The sequence below is a fragment of the Asparagus officinalis genome, chromosome 9, assembly GCF_001876935.1.
Source record: "Asparagus officinalis chromosome 9, Aspof.V1, whole genome shotgun sequence".
NCBI lineage: Eukaryota > Viridiplantae > Streptophyta > Magnoliopsida > Asparagales > Asparagaceae > Asparagus > Asparagus officinalis.
Window position 1 is genome coordinate 19,794,757 of NC_033802.1, and position 19,578 is coordinate 19,814,334.

The 19,578-nt window shown below is 38.2% G+C and overlaps 1 long non-coding RNA gene across 2 annotated transcripts; it reads right to left on the reverse strand.

The window, feature by feature from the left end:
• On the reverse strand, positions 10,793 to 15,027 carry LOC109824411. Of its 2 annotated transcripts, none has more exons than XR_002242635.1 (4): positions 14,912 to 15,027; positions 13,787 to 13,839; positions 13,455 to 13,561; positions 10,793 to 10,942 (listed from the first exon to the last, which is right to left on the reverse strand). It is a non-coding gene; the product is annotated as an uncharacterized LOC109824411 (long non-coding RNA). The 2 variants fall into 2 exon arrangements; XR_002242636.1 differs by lacking the exon at positions 14,912 to 15,027 and adding an exon at positions 14,173 to 14,263.

The window sequence follows — 19,578 nt, forward strand, 5'->3', positions numbered from 1 at the left end:
AAGTTCACCTTTTATGATAACTCTAAATAAATTTCTTAAGAAATAATTTTAAAAGTAGTATACTTTACTTAAGTCTTAACTTAGACATTTATTTAAAATAATGGAATTTCTACATACTTAGCTTAGAGTTGAAAATAATTTTTCAAAATATCTTGATTTACATATTTTTCAGAATATATATACATATAAAAAGACTAACATTGCAAAAGAAGAGTGCGGAAAATGGGCACAAAAAAAACTCTTGAATTTAAGGTGATTCTATCTTATAAAGGCTAAGCTAACCGAGTAATTAAGCCTAAGGAGTATTTCCATACTTAATGACCTAAGTCCAATTGGGTTAGGATCCATTGGCCCAAAACTTGTTAAATGGTCACTTAGAAAGCCCGTTAAAGTAGAAAAAAATCACCAATGAAGAAAGAGTTAAATAATAATAATAATAATAATAATAATAATAATAATAATAATAATAATAATAATAATATACTAACAAATGTTTTATATATAGTATATATGGCCTTGAAAAATATTTCTGATCAAGCAACTTGAATATTATTTTAAACAAAGAGTTAGCATGTTTTTTTCAAAACTTTTAAATTAAATTTCTAAGTTTGGCTTGGTTTTGTATTATTATAATGAGAAGATTATCTTGGAAATTTACCTTAGAGTTATATATAAAAACGTTTTCTTGAGTAATAACTAGCTTTAATTAGATTGTCTAATTTTATCAAGTCATTTTAGTTATTTATTGACTTCTTTAAATTGGCAAGTTGACCGAATTTTGTGGGTATATTCACTATAAACTCTCACGAGACTACAACTCGTCCACTAAGATAACCTAGGGGTTTAAAGGCTTGTTGTATGCTCTAAATACAACCGTGATTCCTACGAAAGTAAGTTAGGATTTTCTCTTTCTTTCTTTGCTAGAGGACTAGGAAGAGTTTAGGTGTGGGGGTATTTGATAATCATATTTTATTACAATTTTATACCCTCATTATCTATTTTTAATGAATAAATATATCACTAATAATTGTTTTTATCTTTAATTACAGGTTAATAAAGAATAAAGCCCAAAAATCTCATCTCTCAATAAAAGCTCATGAATTAAATGAAGAACACAAGCAAGAGTCAAAAATCCTAAGCCCAGAATCAAGTCGAGTAGCTTGTAGAAGCCGGAGAAAATAAAAAAATTAAATATGAAAAAAAAATATTCAAGATGGTTGGTCGTAAAGAAACGACGATATCTCTCAATCCGGAAGGCGAAATTTAACATATAATATATGAAAATCGCCTATCTCAATGAGACAAAGCCATCTGTGGAGGTAGATTTTTGACTGGACATCGATGCCGGCATCGATGCTGGTATCGATGGCTACGAATCAGTTACAGATCAATGGCTTATTTTTGATGGTTTTGAATAAGAATTCAATCCAAGGGCTCTCATTCATTAATGTTTACTATAAATAGGGGTAAAAAGTGAGGGGTTAGGGGTGTGAAATTTTTTATAACTCCATTTGGAGAGGAGGGCCACTCTTAATTGAGAAGGTCTTTCAAATTTGTAACTTTTGTTATAATTAATAAAATAATTTTTTTATCACTTTAAATATTTCTTCTCTTTGTTGGATGATGAAGATGGAGATGAAGAATTATTTGGAGGTTTGTATTTTTTATTTTTCTCTTTTATTTCTTTTTTTATTGTTTATTAGTTTAGATTTATTTCTATGCTTGTAATAAGATTTTATTTTCTTGTTAAATAGCCAAGAGGCTAGAACCCTCTTGCCTTAGATTTATTTCATGCTTATAGGTTAGATTTATTTTCTTGTAGTTAATTCTTATAATTTATTTTGTAGTTTAGATTTTACAATATATTTTATAGTTAGATTTTAATTTTTTGCACTATTCACCTTGAGGCTAGACACCTCTTGGATTTAGTTTTTTCTTTTGTTTAATTTTATTTTCTTTGGTTCACATTTAGGCTAGAACCCTCTAGGGAATCACACTTTTCTAAGAAGTGGGTTTAATTTTAGATTACCCATATCTTTAATTGAATCCAGCAACTTTACTTTCTTGAATTTTATTTTTTATTCTTGATTTTTATTTGTTTCTTGATTTTTCCTTCTTGCCTTGTTGATCATATTTATTTTTTTATCACTTTCACTCTCAAATATATTCATTTACACAATCATTTTCATTCTCTCCATCTCTCCACAATCACACTTATTCTTCACTCCTATTTGTCACGCACACAACATAAGAACTGATTTATATTTTCTCCTACAAAACACCTTCCTCGTGGGATCGATAACTTTTTATCCTATAACTTGACACAGTTGTGCACTTGTAATATTTTTGATACATGTTTATACCGCATCACCATCATCTGAGATCTGAAATGCAAAAGGGGGGTTTTACATCTGATTAATCAAATGCCGAGCGTTAAAAATTTAAACCACGGGTCTAACTCTGTGTTTAGAGTTGAAAACGCAGGGTTGAGCCTGACGTTTAAGAAATTGAAACACAGCCATGGGTGTTGTGTTTAAGAAGGCTAACTGTCTTATCAATTAACGCTGATAATGCATTTAAGTGGTTGGAATTCTATTCTAGAATCATGTACCGAATTAACAGCTTAATTGCTGTTATAAATAGGCTTGAGTGGTTAAATCAAGAGTCGTCTAACTCTTCTTGATTTCATCTTAACTCTTCTAAACGAGAGCTCTCGTTATTTCTGAAGAAATCCCCGACGATCTTCGTCTTCACCGTCCGTCGACATCCATGGCACCCAGGAGAATGAGCTTTGGCTTTAAGAAAGTTGTGAGGACGGGTAATGTCGCCGACTGAGGCTGCCGATGGTGTTCTTACTTCCATGAGCATGCAGCCACTGCCACCGTCACCATGCGGGCTTTCCTGTTATGGTAAGTACTGGCCAGGGAAACTTGTTGCGACAAGTTTTCAAAACCCTAAATGGATTCTTGGCAACGAGGAAGATGACTCGTTTTCTTATAATTGAAACGCAGAGTTAGGACTCTGTGTTAATTATAAAATGTAGAGTTGGGACTCTGTGTTAATTATGAAATATGAACGCTGGTTTTGACCTCAACGTTTGAGATTAAAAACGTGGGTTTTGACCTCGACGTTTAAGATTAAAAACGCGGGTCTTGACCTCAGCGTTTGAGATTAAAAATGCGGGTTTTGACCTTGGCGTTTGAGATTAAAAACACGAGTCTTGACCTTGGCGTTTGAGATTAAAAATACAGGTCTTGACCTCGATGTTTGAGATTAAAAATGCAGGTTTTTTGACCTCGACGTTTTAGATTAAAAACGAGGGTCATGACCTCGGCGTTTGAGATTAGTTTTTTGGACTTATATCAATAACTTATTTCAGCTACTCAACTGTGTCTTTTGTTTTGTAGTGCTTTTCCCTAATGTACCACTTTCCCAGGAGTATCATTTTGGATACATTGGTGGTCTAGATGAAGACGAGATTTTCGGTTTTCGTGAAAGAATTCCGTTGTGCACTATCCCTGATTTAGAGCGGACACACTTGATCAAGGAAGCCATATGTTCCACCCTTAAGACTTTGATCACCAACCTGGCTATGGAGACACCAGCAGATCATGGCCAGTTCATAAAGCCAGCATTCTTGTTTGGAGATCGCATAGCGGCGAATAACAAACTTATACATGTGGAAGATTCTAGGCTACTCCGCAGAATCAACAATTGTTTCTTCTTTCTCCCGAGCATGAAGAGAATGTATCCACTCTCCTATTTTCTAAGTGTCAGCTGTCGTAGGGGGTTTGACTTTTGAGCTCATTAAGGAGAGGGAGAACGTGTCGCTTGGATCTAGTCGACGAGCTCGTGTATAGATTAATGGACAAATTAAGGGCCTAAGACCTAGCAGATTTTTGAGAAAAAAGATCTTTCTCAAGAGATGCCCCTTTCAGCGAATGTTTTTGTTCGCCAGTTCATTGCTGCTCAGGGTGAATTTCCTACGCAGATGTTCAGATCTCCCGGCTGGGTATATTTTGGAGAGGGTGGTTGGTGGCCTCGCAAGGTGGACTTTGTCCTTGAAGACCTTAAGGAGCCGCTTGCCCAATCTGGCCTTACAATCCCAGTGTTGACCACCCGGCATGGAATTGTTCAGAGCTATCCTAATTTTTTCACCATGCTAGAACGATACAATCCGGACAGCTGTGCATTCTTCACACCTGTTAAAGAGTTGGGTTCGCTCTTCATGAAATGCAAGCTGTATCAGGGCTACCATTCAGAAAGATGTCCTATGAAGAGTTCATTCCTACTACAGAAGAGGTCTCTATCTTGAGAGTGGCATACCCAGAGATTTATACAACCTTCTGGGAGTTGATGTGCCACTTCCATATTTGCACTCAAGTCATCGGGCTACGCGGAGGAGGCGTTATGCACACTGCCTGGGCGGATTATCTTTTCCAGAATTTGAGTCAAAAGGATGTAGCTGTGACCCGACTCGCTACCATTTCTTCCAAAAGTATTAAAGCTCGCATTAAGGCTGCTAATGCTAGCTATAAGAATAAGCATCCAGAGGATGGATTTGAAGCTGGTACTGAATTCGAGAGCTTTCACTATCATGCTACGACTCCTATCTCTGACAGTGTTCTCCTTGCTAGCTTCTTAATGATATGGCTAAAACGTTGTGTAGTACCATCGAAGCTAGTAGAGTCCATCTTAGCTGAGGTAGTATACCCAACTGTTTTATTGGTTCATGGAAGGCCCATGAGTCTCCTCACTGCCATGGTAAGTGTAAGGACCGTGAAATTTTGATATTAGTTAAAATAATTTTCTAGTATTTTAAATATTTAATTATTATTTTTGGAAGAGTATTTATATTTTTCTCGAATTTCTATAATTTTCTATGATTTAAAGTCTAAGTTTTATATTTATTTAAATATTTATAAATTTATTTAATATAGTAAAAATTTCTGAAATTTATCCGTAGAGTTACTTATACTATTACGTATCATTTTGGATAATACGTGATATTATTATTATTATTACGTATATTTTTGTATAATGCGTTGTATTATTAATTACGTATTATTTGTATAATTTGTTGTATTATTTCTACTGTTACATATTATCTGTCGTATTAGTATAACTTATACGTTTTACTGTGTATATAATTATCCCATAATTGGATTTATAAATATGAGTAAATATATTTTATTTCATTAATCATTCTCATTTAAATTGTAACAATATGAGTATATTTCGACTGTTTCGTATCAACTGTTGTATTAGCACAACATGTGACGTTTTTAATTGTAGATATTATCCCATAAATATTTTGATTTTTAAATATCCATAATTATTTATTTTAATTATTGTTTTAATACTTACCCTAAAACCCTAATAATAATAATATATATATGTATTATACCCTCTCTCTCTTCCTCTCGTGTTTCAAAACCGGACCGCCACCTAGGCTTTTCTTCTCTCTCGCTTCTACTTCTCTTCCAACCGACCCACCGAGACCCGGCCAGACCGTCAGGCGCCCGCGCTTCCGACCTCCTCTCCTTCGCACCGCTTAGACCCCGCGCCGCCCTCCCGCCGCTCGCGCCGCCGCCCTCCTCCGCCTCGTCGCGCGCCGTCCCGACCCGCACCCACTCGGACCGCCTCTTCGCCCGCGCCAACAAACCACCTGCGCAGAACGCCACCTCAAAACCATCGCGGCCAACACCCCCGACGACCTCCAATCGCATCTCGCCTCCGCCTAGCCGCTGGACTCTGCAGACAGCCGCCGCCGCGCTCAGCAGCCGCCGCAGGCCGCCAACCCCGCCAAGATCCGTTTCCGGCCAGCCATCGAACAACGCCTACCAACCACCTCGCCAGCAAGCCCGCACAGGCGCTCCAGCACCCGCGCAGCACCCCCAGCAGTCCGTTTCCACACCGTCGCTGCCCCATCTCCTCCGCCTCCTTGAACGCAACCAGGTCGCCCTCCATCCCCTCGCTTGAAGTCCCTCCGACGCCACCGTCGCTCGTTGCCCTGCCCATCCCCTCCCGTCTCGCCAGGTCACAATTCAGATCTGTCACCGCCCGTGCCTCCACGCAGATCCCGGGTTAGTTTGGACCCACGCCGCCAACGTCGACGTCGATCCGTTCGACACCGAGGCAAGATCCCGCTTCCCTTTGACTCGTCAATTCAATTTCTGGATCTGTTGCGAATTATCTGTGCTGTGATATGATTAGTTATAACTAGGATATTGCGGTTACCTGCGTGAATTATTGATGAATAATATTAGATAAATCATGATAATCTGATAAATAACAATTTCATAATGATTATAATCTTAAAAGAAGTTATTTTGGTATCAGAATTATTTTGAGATGATTATGCTAATTTAAAAAGAATTTATTTTGAGAACGGAATCATTTTAGATAATTATAATAATTTAAAAGAAACTATCTTGGAAGAAGAATATTTTTAGAATAATTATAAATAAATTAAAGGAATTTATTTTGAAAAGGGAATTATTTTAGATTAATTATAATTAGAAAAAAATTTATTTTGTAAGAGGAAATATTAAAAAGAATATTTAAAGAATGTTTTTAGAATTATTTAAATGGAGATATTTTGGAAAATGAAATTATTTTTGGATAATTATAACAAGAAATAAAGGATTTATTTTGGATAAGGAAATCATTTTGAAGTAAATAAATTTATTAATTTAAAGGATTATTTTTTTTGAAGGTGTGATTCTCATTTTAATTATGTGATATGCCATGATATCGTTGCGCATGATTGGTTGTACTTATTGTTTCCTAATGTGCTTGAGAACCTCTAACACTTCATGACTTAGTGGCCTCGTGCGTCATGAACAGACTTAGTGACATGTGTGGATGTGTTGACTGAGTTTAGGTGGTGAACCCGAGTTTCAATGAGGAATATGGTTGATTTAGAAAATACAAGAGAGTTGGGATGGGAAAGTCCATGTTCATGTGATCGGATAAGGCTGTTGATGTATCTTCCAGGCCTCCCCATGATCCAGTGTAGCTTGGGGCTGGTTTGTTGGGTCAAAGTGGAGCCGGTGTAGCCACTTTGGTCCGTGAGCTTGATATTCACCTGATTCTTGCTTGAGTTCGAACAAGGCCGGAATCGGATTGCGTGTAGCCCTCTGACCGATCTAGTGTAGCGGCGTATTGGGTGCACGTAGAGGATTTATGAACAGTCAGTTATCCGATGATATGAGTGTTAACTCTATGTGAGATGTGGACCAGTGAGTTGAGATAGGATGGTTAGTTACATGACCTCGATTCTTAGCTAAGTATGATTCTTATGAGATGTAGGCCAGTTGTGTTTTTTTTCATACATAGATCGGGGTTAATATTTAATTATCTATAATTTGAGACATGTGGTATATACATGAGGGATTCCTTGTTTGTATTATTTCGCTCGACGTACTACGTCTCTTGTTGTAGATTTTTAAGTATTAATTTCATCTAGTGTATGCCCTTGTGACTTGGATGATTAGTCTGATCGCTAGCTGCATGAATCGTTACCTAATCGATTTTGGATGTTTTATGTGCTCATGATTTAGTAGTGTTTTCATGTTGATTTGTGGATTTCAGTTGTACGTTCTTTTGTTGTTTCTGTTATCGTATCGTTTTTCGCATTGGATTTCTGTTCGTTCTATTTTCTTTGTGAGGTCGGGTCTTGCCGTGTGCCATACACGCTGACGTACACCTGTTTTGTCTGGTGTATGTCAGACTTAGATGAAGAACAGGTTCAGCTGGGAGATCATCAGGAGGCAGAGGATTCTCAGCAGGAGTGCCCTGCAGACGGAGCAGAAGAAGCTGAAGCTTAGTTATTGGTCATCCGTTTTCTTTTATACTACCTTCCATTTCCATTTGATCAGTGTATTTTATATTCTTCAGTACTTCATTTAGATAGTTTTGTATAACTACCTTCCATTTCCATTTGATCAGTGTATTTTATATTCTTCAGTACTTCATTTAGATAGTTTTGTATAAGGGTACGTTTGAACTATATTATTATTTCATTTAGATAGTTTTGTATAAGGGTACGTTTGAACTATATTATTATGTCTCGGATGTTATTCCATTTATGATATGTATTATGTTATTCCGTGTTGTTCATTATATTCTTGCTGATTGTGATCGGGGACCTGTGACTTCGCATCGTATTTATTTCTAGACGCTTAGCGTATTGGATTGAGAAGAAAATAAAAGAGAAAAAAATAATTGTGTATATTTCTTCTCAATCTAATACGTCACAGGCTTGTTCACGTTCCGGTTCCCGGGTATTTTGGGAAGCGGGACGTGACAGTAGGCTGTATACAGAGTGGCCTATAGACATTGACTTCTAAATTTGTTGACGTCCAAGAGATAAATGTTGCTGGGAAGAAAGTTTACAAAACTCCCCAATCCCGTGTACCAATATCGTATACATACTTGGTGGCCCGGTTCATGTTGCATTACCCTCAATTGATAATAGGGATCGCCAACGATAGCAAGCTTCTATTCTATTTGTGTAGGCTCGAGTCGGCCACGTGGACCAACACTTACATAATTTGGGCTCGACAGCTCTTGTCCCAAGGGGACAGTTACAAAATTTTCTATTGTTCCCCTAATTTTGATGGGGCTGAAGAGGAGGGCACAAGCTTTACAGATGTGGGTTTTGAGGGGTTCTCATCTTTGGATGAGAGCATCTTCAAATGACTCCTCACAATTAGAGTGGGTTACTTGGTCTTACGCCTAAGGGAGAAATGTGTTATAGAGCCCTATATGCCTTCTCGGTTTGCCAACCAGTTTGGGTATGACCAACTTTATGTTGGTAATCCTAACCCATCAATGTTGGAAGATCTAGCCGATACGAAATAGTTCCAATACGCTCAACAATTCTGAAAGGACTAAAATACTTCAGGGCAAGCTTTTCCCCATATACTAAAATGCTAGACTCCCTTCGTTGGTGATACTTTCAATAATACACAGTCCCCAACCTGGAACTCTAACGATCGTCACCTCTAATCAGCGTAACTCTTCAGTCTACTCTGCGCTACAAGAATGCGCTCCCAAATTTCTACTATCTTCTTCATAGTCTATCTCGCAAGTTATGATACAAATAATAGGCTGTCCTCTGATTCTGCCCAACAAATAGGTAATCTATAAGGCCTCATGTATAATACCTCATACGGTGTCATGCCAATAGTTTCTTGATAACTGTTGTTATAATCAACTAAATCAAAAGAATGTTGTCCTCCCGACTACCATGAAAGTCAATAACACATGCTCGCAACATGTCCTCTAATACTCAGTTCACTTTTTTCTATTTATCCATCTGTATGCGGTTGGAGAATACTAGAATACCGCAACTGGCTACCGAACGAATCCTAGAAGCTCCTCCAAAAATAGCTCTTTAGATTCTTGTACATTTTTGTTGTTCCTTGATGCCCTGTGTATCTGGTACGATGTGTCTCAACTTTCACGAAATATAAGCCAATACTCTCTGGGTCTGCATCAAAACACCTCCTAGACCCGCTAACTATGCATCCGTGTAGACGATAAATATTTTATCACTGCTTGGAATAACCATTACTGATGTTGTATTTAATTTCACCTTAGAGTCTCAAAGGCTTCATGGCACTCCGTGCCCCCAAACAAACTGTACACCCTTATGAGTAAGACGTATAAATGGTGTCGCAATCTTTGAGAAGTCTTGAATGAACTTCCTGTAATAGTTGGGCAAACCTAAAAAATTACGAATCTCTATAACTGTCTTCTGTTGTTCCCAATCAATTACTGCTTTCACTTTAGCTGGATCCACTACAATACCCTCCTTGCTGATAATATGGCCAAAAACTTGACCTCAATGCCAAACGAATATGTTGCTTGTGCTCTACCTCTAATCTTGAACAGATAAGGATGTCATCGATAAAACAACCACAAGCTGGTCCAAACATGGACAGAAAACCCGGTTCACTAACGGGTGCATTGGTCAGCCCAAATGACATGACAAGAAACTTGAAAGACCCATATCGAGTCAAATAGGTGGTTTTGGGAATATCCATTCCCCGCACTCGCAACTAAAAATAATCAGAACGAAGATCAATCTTCGAAAAATATTGCACTACCCGCAACTAGTCGAACAAGTCATAAATCCTTGATAGTGGATACCTGATCCGGGAAGTGACCTTGTTCAACTCACTATAATCTATACATAATTGTATGTTAACATCCTTCCACTACTAAATAATGAGGCATTCTAGACGGAAAATTTCGTCTAGGATACCTAGAATTCCGTCTAGAATGCGTATCCTAGACGAAATTCCGTCTAGAATACGCATCTAGTATATTTCCGTCTAGGATGTAGTATTCTAGACGGAAATTCCGTCTAGAATACATTCTAGACGGATTATTCTAGACGGATTTAAAAACCGTCTATAATACGTCCTAGACGGATTATTCTAGACGGAATTTCCGTCTAGAATACTACATCCTAGACGAAAAAAATTTCCGTCTAGAATGAGTATCCTAGACGGAAATTTCCGTCTAGGATAGTCATCCTAGACGGAATTTCCGTCTAGGATGTTTTTTAATTTTTTTTAAATTTTTTTTCAAAAAAGCAAGTATCCTAGACGGAATTTGAGCATCCTAGACGGAATTTTCGTCTAGAATGCTTTGCTACAGTAGGTTTTTTTTTTTTAGTACATGTACATAATATTGAACAACAAAAATTATATTCATATCCAACACAATCTAATTATATTCCAATATCAAATCTCATTATATTCAAATAATACATTCACCAAAATAGTAGAGAGATACATAAATTGTTTATAAACTTTTACATAAATTATTTACAATGGCTATGACACTGCAGAAGCTTCTTCAACTCCTTCCCTATACATTTACTCAAGCCCTCTTCTTCTCCTTCTTCACCTTCTTCCTCATCATCCTGAGTGTAACATAAGGACAAAATCAATGCATCAATATATGTACAAACTGATCAATATATGTACAAACTGATCCATATTGCCATGTTACATGTTCAGTCAAAGAAAACAAATTTAAACATAAACATAGCAGATCAACAACAAAGCACTGGAAATGAACCAACAATTATGTCTACTCCATTAAATGCATTTCAAGTGAACGGTTGTTAGATTATAATCTACTGCATTTTCTTTCTTTCTTATGTGTATGAGTATGTTAGGGGGGATTAAGCAAAGGAGTGACTTCTAGGTTCTGGGTTTTTATACCTCCAACCAGTTCTACACTGGACTGTGGGATTTTATCTATATTTTCTTTGACATGTAGCAGATAGCTTTCAACTTTACTAAAGTGTATTCTAATCCATCATTCATATGTACGTTAGCATTCAACTATATGCTTATCCAATCAATTACAGACTCACTTCCATAATTGTGATCTATAGTGCTACTTTCACTGAGCAAAAAAAAAAAGAGGGTTATATCTGGGCAACCAGCCTAGTTTTATAATGATAGCCTCACTTCAATTCCCATCAAAATTGTGTTTCATAACTTCACCATATTACACTATCTTCATGTATGTAAATCTTGCATGTGTTTGTCCTTGTCTTTGCATGTGTTTGTGCACGCATACTGTGGATGTGTTTGTGAGATAGATGGCGTCGAATTTGCTCTCCGTTGACGATCCGACCGTCTTCTATCTCGTGGGAACAATGAACTTCTGTGAAAAGTTTAATGAATAACTCTGAATGAGTTTAAGAACTCTGAACGAGTTAGAACTCTGTGAATAGAGTTGTTAGAACCGAAAATTCGGTTAATGACCAAGCAGATTTTCTGTTGTTGAAGAATTCCTTCTGTTTTGATCTTCTGAATTTCATTCAAAAATCCTATCTCCAAGGATTTTTACTGCTGCTGCTGTTGAATCACCGAACCTGAGTGGTTGAGATCCTCCAGAACTAACTTGCTGCTTCTTCGTACCAAAAAGCCAGCCAGCCCTTAACTCAGTTGAGTTTGTTGAGATTTTATAGGTGGATAAGAGGTTGTAACTGCCCTCTAAATCCGCTCCCAAGTGGGCGTGATTTCCTCAAATCGTGGGGAAACAGTTCTGAAACCGTTCGACTCGTATTCGAACGAGTCAAACGCCTAATCTGGCGTTCAGAACCCAACGTCGCCTCTTAGAATTGAGACGCGGGGTTGCGTGTTGGCTGAACACTAATGAACGCGAGGGTCGCTCGCGTTTGGGTTTGTTGTAGCTTCGAAACGCGGGGGTCGGTGTTGGTTGAAACCCTACGAACGCGAGGGTCGCTCACGTTTAGAATTGTGCTTGGAAACGCGGGGGTCGCCTGCACTTTCAGAATTGTGACGCGGGGATGACATCCGCGTTTTAGAAGAAGCTAGTTGACTTGTACCTTCTTCTGTAAAGCGTTGCATGGACCGTTGTTCAGTAATCCTAGCTTTAGCTGTTGTGGAATGTGAAAGTCGTCCGATTGTGACTTTCACTGTAGATTATGAAGACTGCGGAATAGAGTTTTCATCAGTTGTCGGAAGTGTCGTTGAATTGTAACTCTCCTCGATCTATGTGAAAAGTCCTCCATCTGCAGCTTTCGATTGTCGGTGCGAAAGCTATTTGATTGTAGCTTTCGTTGTTGGAACCTGACGGGAATCAACATCCATAGTGTTTTTAGATGAATATTTGCCCACAGCTCTCTACCAAGCAACTCACCAACTACGTCCGACCTTTTATTTCTGAAATCATTACACTGCTCATCAGCATCTCTAATAGTTGCTAATATAATATTAGTCATGTTGTTGTCGCAACCATCAAGATCAATCATCTTAGAAATGAGGCCGTGTTTGTAGCGATTGTAGAATTGCGAATACAGTGATTAGAAAGTCGTCTGATTGTGACTTCCATTGTCGGAGCTTAATAGGGATCAGCTATCCATTGTGATTTTTTAGACAGCCTACACTGGGCAACCAGCCTAGTTTTATAATGATAGCCTCACTTCAATTCCCATCAAAATTGTGTTTCATAACTTCACCATATTACACTATCTTCATGTATGTAAATCTTGCATATGTTTGTTCTTGTCTTTGCATGTGTTTGTGCACGCATACTGTGGATGTGTTTGTGAGATAGATGGTACAATCATCCTGATTGAATAGCAGGTCACAGTTATTATGATTCTGAAATAAAAAAAAAACATGCTGTAATACTGAAACTCAACTAGCATTAGTAAATTATGAGGTATGCCAGGATCATTAAGAGGAAGGATGTTTGTTGACTCAATTTTGTGAGTCTTGACACTTTAAGATACAAATCATGTATAAATACTCATAGACGTGAAGTACCTTTCTTGCTTCAGGAGAAATGCGATCCATGATTGAAGAATTAAAAGGAACCCATCCACTAAAAACTGCACTACCCCCCAATGTTTTAGGATAGAGCAATACACTTGCTAAGGTCAAGGCACCTACCAAAACCATCATCAGCTCAGACTTATGCCAGCAGCTACCTCCTTGTCAATCAAACCATGCACATTTTGAACAGCTTCAAGAACTCCCTTTTCATCTTTTGGCGATTCCTAAAGTACACAAATCCTATGAGTAGAAAGTTTGTGTGTTGCTTGAAACAAGCACATATTACTAAAGCATAAGTGAGGTACTATTGTCTACTCATTTGAATCATATATTGCGTGATCCTCCAAAGAGAAGTAGGCATAGTTTATATGTAAGGAGATGTTTACTTCTGATTAGTAATTGGATGACATTCCAAAAAATGAAGATGCAATTGTGGGAGTGTTACTTACAACAGTTATAGGAATATCATGAATGTCAAACCATGACGGCATCAGAATATCATCTGCAAGAAAGAAAGAAATATATCAGAGGTAGCATCTAAATTTTAAAAAAAAAGCTGTCAGAACACTTGGTGTGTTAGAAAATTATGGTAACTATAATGTGCCACTACAATATGTTTACTGATTTTACATATCTAATGAAATGACAAAACAATGGAACTACTAACACCAGTTTGTAAAAAAGAAATATTATAATAACAGACTATTTTCTTAGCGATCAAACTCTAGTTTCTAGGTAAACTAATACGAAGATAAATTACTGGACCAAACATTTTTCTCTTTCCCAAACAAATGAAAAGTTTAGTTGCGAAGTTCATAAATCTATTGGTACTCACTGAAACTTGTGTGCAGAAAGAGGATGAGCTACATTACTACATGCCTGTAGCTTTACAATGCTGCTTAGAGCAGTAGGAGGACCAATTAAGGTTAAAAAAAAGAAAACTCTTTTCTTTCAGGAAGACATTCTTCTTTTGTAAGAGCTTCTTTTTCCATTTAATGCAGAAGTTTCTATTTCTAGTCAAAGTTTTTTAGGTGTCTCGCTATCTTCTTTTGTAATGCTTTTCCACTCTAGTGACTTAAACAGATAGATCTTTCTACAGGAAGATACAAATATTAGCTCTCATTTTCATTTATCCAACAAATATTTTTATTTCTAAACCTAGGTTAAAGAAAATAGCAAATGATAAAGTAGTTTTGCCATTATTACAAGATTAAAGATCATGGAAAACCAAATTGATGATATAAATTCCATATGCACTCCAACAATTCGCTTGGTTTCAGCATGGGCGGGTCAATAAGCAGCACAAATGAATTTTAAACTCTATATGAGCTTCCTAAGGCTACAAGTGAAATTCCACAGCTGCGTTCATCTTCACATTAGAAGTAAACTAAGCTACAAATTGAAAGCTTTTACTTTTCCCCCACACCTTTTATTCAATCAGGATCCAAATTATTGTTCTTTTAGGTCTATAATTCTACTCCTGCTTCCCAATTTCTTCGTCATTACCCCCCAAAACAATCCCTAACTCCTATTTTACTCAAAATCAGAGGAAAATTTGAGTAACCCTGGCTCACCTCCACAATAAACACAAGCACGGCGAACCCATCACCATGGTCACCGCCTACGACTACCCCGCCGCCGTCCACCTCGACGCCGCCGGCATCGACATCCCTCGCTGGGGACTCCGCCGCCATGGTGCCATCCACGGGCCACGACACACTCTCTCCCATCTCGCCTCGACAAGATGCTCGTGTCACGTCCGTGCCGTTGCCGCGGGCGCTCACCCGCGCTCTGCTCGTTGGGATCCTCACGCGCTCGCGAGGTGGCCGCGATGAGGAGGCGGAGCGGCGCCGAGTAGGGGGGTGGGATCCAGGGAGAAGGTGGAGAAGGCAGTGACGATTGTAGTCCTCGTCTCCGTCGCGCGAAGCGTTGCGGCTCTGACGAAGAAGTGGCTGTACAGGCGAGGCCATAGCCCTTGTGAAGGGACGAAAGGCGAGGAGGGCCAGAGGTTGAAGAAGAGGGAAGGAATTTCGATTGGGGGGGGGGGGGATTTCAATTTGGGAGGGTTTCTTAATGTTATTTTGGGCGGAGCTTTTGGGTTGGGAGGGGGAATTTCAATTTTGGAGGGAGGGATTTGGTGTTTATTTTTTTAATACGAGTCAAAACATTCTAGACGAAAATTTCCGTCTAGAATGTATCCTAGACGGAAATTTCCGTCTAGAATGCCTAGTTATATTAAAAAAATTAAAAATATAAAAATCGTCTAGAATACTATTTTAGACGGAAATTTTCGTCTAGAATATTTTATTCTAGACGGAATATTCTAGACGGAAATTTTCCGTCTAATTTAATACAAACTAGACGGAAAATTTTCCGTCTAGAATATTCTGTCTAGAATAAACGATTTTCTACTAGTGTTCTTCTCCGCAAAGAGGATCGGTGCTCATGAAAATGACTCTAACAAATAAAACCCTGAGTTAACAACTCATCTAGCTGAGTTTATAGCTCCATCATCTCAGCGGGTACCATATGATAGGATGCTCGGAATATTGGTACGGTGTCTGCTGTAACTCGATGTAGGAAAATAATCTCTCTCACTGGAGAAAATCTCGGTATGTCCTGAAAGATATCCTGATACTCTGAGATGACTCTGGTCTTGCTCAAAACTGTACCCCGATCCCGTATCATCACCACCTTGACGTCTGCCAGAAATGACTCTATATTTTGGTTACCCTATGAGGTTGCTACTATCTATACAAGCCCATTGAATGCTCACAAGCTGATTGTCTTTGCAAAATAGTCTATACTAACGTGGTAGGATGATAATCAATCCATAACAAGCATAACATCAAACATCGGACATTCGTAGGACGATTAAATCAACCACAAACTCAGACTCGTCTAAACTGATGATACATCTCCTATAGATACTCTCTAAGAGAGACACCTCTCCTAAAGGAGTAGAAACTGATAATGAAACGCCTAAAGGTTGCTCTACAAGCTGATGTCTAATCATGACATCATGATAGATAAAAGAATGTGAAGCTTCTGAATCAACAAGATCCGAGCTGGAAAGGAAATCACTAAGAAAACTTCGCTCGCATAATAATCATGCAGTACGACTGCATAAACCCTGCCGGTGATTGGCGATTGCTACGCTGATGGCGGTGGAACATATAGGACTGTCTGTCCCTCAAGAATCCCCTGAATGGCACGAATCTGGCCTATAAGCCCCTCAATCCTCGAGACGACTAGAGGTGCCTTAAATCCTCTGCTGCTTGTCGTAATCGCGGCCCTGAGACTACTGGTTCTGACCTCTGTCATGCTGGCCTCCTGCTGGTGTACTGCGACAATCCTTCGCTCTATGTCCGATCTTGTTACAATTGTAACATGTATATCGAATTCTACGTTGCTACGATGCTCTCGAATCATATTGTAGGTTGTGCTCTCTTCTTATGTTGTCCTTGTTGCTGGCTGTAAAAATCCTTAACCGGCTGTTGGGGCTCTCTAGATTCTGAAATAGGTCTCTTGCCCTTGTTATTGCCATACTGGTCATGATTCCATAATTAACTACATGCATATCTCCCTGCTTTAATCGGACTAGTTTTACTACTTATCAAGGAAGCAAACAAAATTCTCCCAAATAAGCGGTATCCGCTGCTCCGGCAAAAATCTAAAGTCTGTGTCATCCTCTGGTGCTATCATCCAATGCTATACTCCGGTGATATCCTCTACACTGAATACATCTAACTCTGCTTTAGTACTAAATCAACGTTAAGAAATCTTCACACATTTCTTCCATTTATAGGCTGCACATAAATCCGGTGCGCCCTGAAACTATGATGTTCTCAGTGTCTGATGTCTTTTTTATTCTTATAGAGCTAAGTCTTCTGCTCTACGGCTCTATCAACAGCTGGTTGGTGATGGTGTAATCATTAGTATTGCCCCTTTAATAGACACGACTGGTTCAACTGGTAGTAGAACTCTAGAAAATATAATGTTACTCGTTACTCGCTCCTCGAGTATTGCTAGTCTCTGCTTCTGCGATCGGCGTTACGAAATCGATCAGATACTGTGGAGCCTGTTGTGGCTCGGGCTCTGCTTGCCTAGCTCTCCGGGTACGAGTTTTCTCTCAACCGCATCCTCATCCCGACATTTATAATATCAAGAGGGGAGCTTAATAGACACAGTCAAAGAGGTCACAAATATATATACATAACATAATGTATCATATAGTATTCACGCAAATACTTTTCAATCAAAGTAAGATAGTCATAAAAATTTTATAATTTTCAAATATTCATATATAACGTCCTCACTCATTCTAGGAATTCCTAGCGGACTATATACATAAATACTAGGAAACTCTATCCTAGCTCCATGACTCGACACAGGATAATTCTAAGGATGCTGGAACTAGAGCTCTAATACCAACTGTGACGCCACAGGATTCACACAAGGTTACGGTCCAAGGTGAAACCTAAATTGTCAAACCTGTCATGCATCCACAACGTGCATTAACACGTTTCACCAATCACAGTAATATCCTCTAGTAGAATCAATAAGAAGTGAAGGTACAAAACAGGTAAAATGAGAAAGTAAAAACACTATACATGATATAGAAGGAGAGATCTCATAAATAAAAGAATCATGTCTCAACTAAAGTACATCTGATATCTGAAATAATAAAATGTCTCAACATAAATCAACTAAATTTCATACTAAGGCACTCTGTCTTTATAAAATGAATACAACTCTAAAGTTTGAATAATGAACGTAACTATACAGTGAAGCTTCAGATACTAAGACTGTACGACAGCGACTATGCTAGAACTCCATCATCCTACAACTCTCTGAAACTCTGAGCTGCCTGAAAGAGATAATGTAAATAAAAAGAACAACAACAACAAGAGCGTCAGAGCGCTACAGCAAGATCACCTCCATCCGCTCTCAGGAGAAGGGCTGCTAGATGAAGTGGAGGCTCTACCTATTAAGCATAGTCTACCTAGATCATTTTTCCCGTATCTAATGGAATCAATATTTAGGCACCTATAAAATAAGACGTAGTACATCGAGCGAAATAATCCAAACAAGGTAACTCTCATGTATATACCATATACCACAATTTGTAGATACATAAATATTAACACCGAACTAGAGATAAATAATGTAAAAGAAATCAATAATTAGAAACCCACAACACGAGACTGATACGTCGAGCAAAATAATCCAAACAAGAAAACCCTCATGTGTATATCATATGTCTCAAATTGTGAGTCCTTAAATACTAATTCCAACTCTATAAATAAAAACAACACTCAAAAGAAAATACTCCAAACCTCAACTATATAGAACCAATATCACATCTCGAACTACCCTCGAGGCGCAATAATAAAAGAATATCTCCTAACTCATAAACACCATGGGCTATATCATGTATGCCATCTATCAAATGATGTACCCTACTCATGGATAATCTAACATGGAAGCAAAATTACAACTGTAAGATAAATATATATGTGTACATCTCCACGTACAATAGCGATACTTTCGTAAGGCTCACACGATACTATGCGGATATCAGATACAGTCCTCCTTACTCAATCGCTCTGCGATAATAGGTTTTATCTCCCTATTCCTAATGCACAAAATAACGATACTTTTGTAAGGCTCACAAAATACTTTGTGGATATCAGATACAATCCTCCTTACTCAATCATCCTTACGGCAAATAGATTTTTATCTCTCAAATTCTGGATATGCTCATTACTCCAGTGATAATAGGTTTTATCTCCCTATTTCCGGATATGCTTACAGATGTTCGTACAACGGTGAATAGGCATCTCAGCCTAACCCAAAAAATACACCGATCATCTTCAAGTATTTGGTACAACCAAGGTCTCGTTACGAGAAAAACATCCAAATACTCCTAGTGTGGTACAATCGAAATCTCATTACGGGACAAACCTCCACACTGAGCATCCATAACTAATGAGCAATACTTTAACATATATTAATTCACTTTCATCAACTCAACATGTGTCAAAACAAAATAAACTAAGTGTACGTGCACATATCTCGGTGTGTGTGTCCATATCTGGTGTTCACCATCATCCCAGGTGTTAAACAACTCTTAAGCATCGTAATATAACAATATAAGATCAAGAAACTCTCTCGAAAATTAAAACAGTGTATCACAAAACATGCACAGGCCACTGCCAAACTGGCGGTCGACCACAAA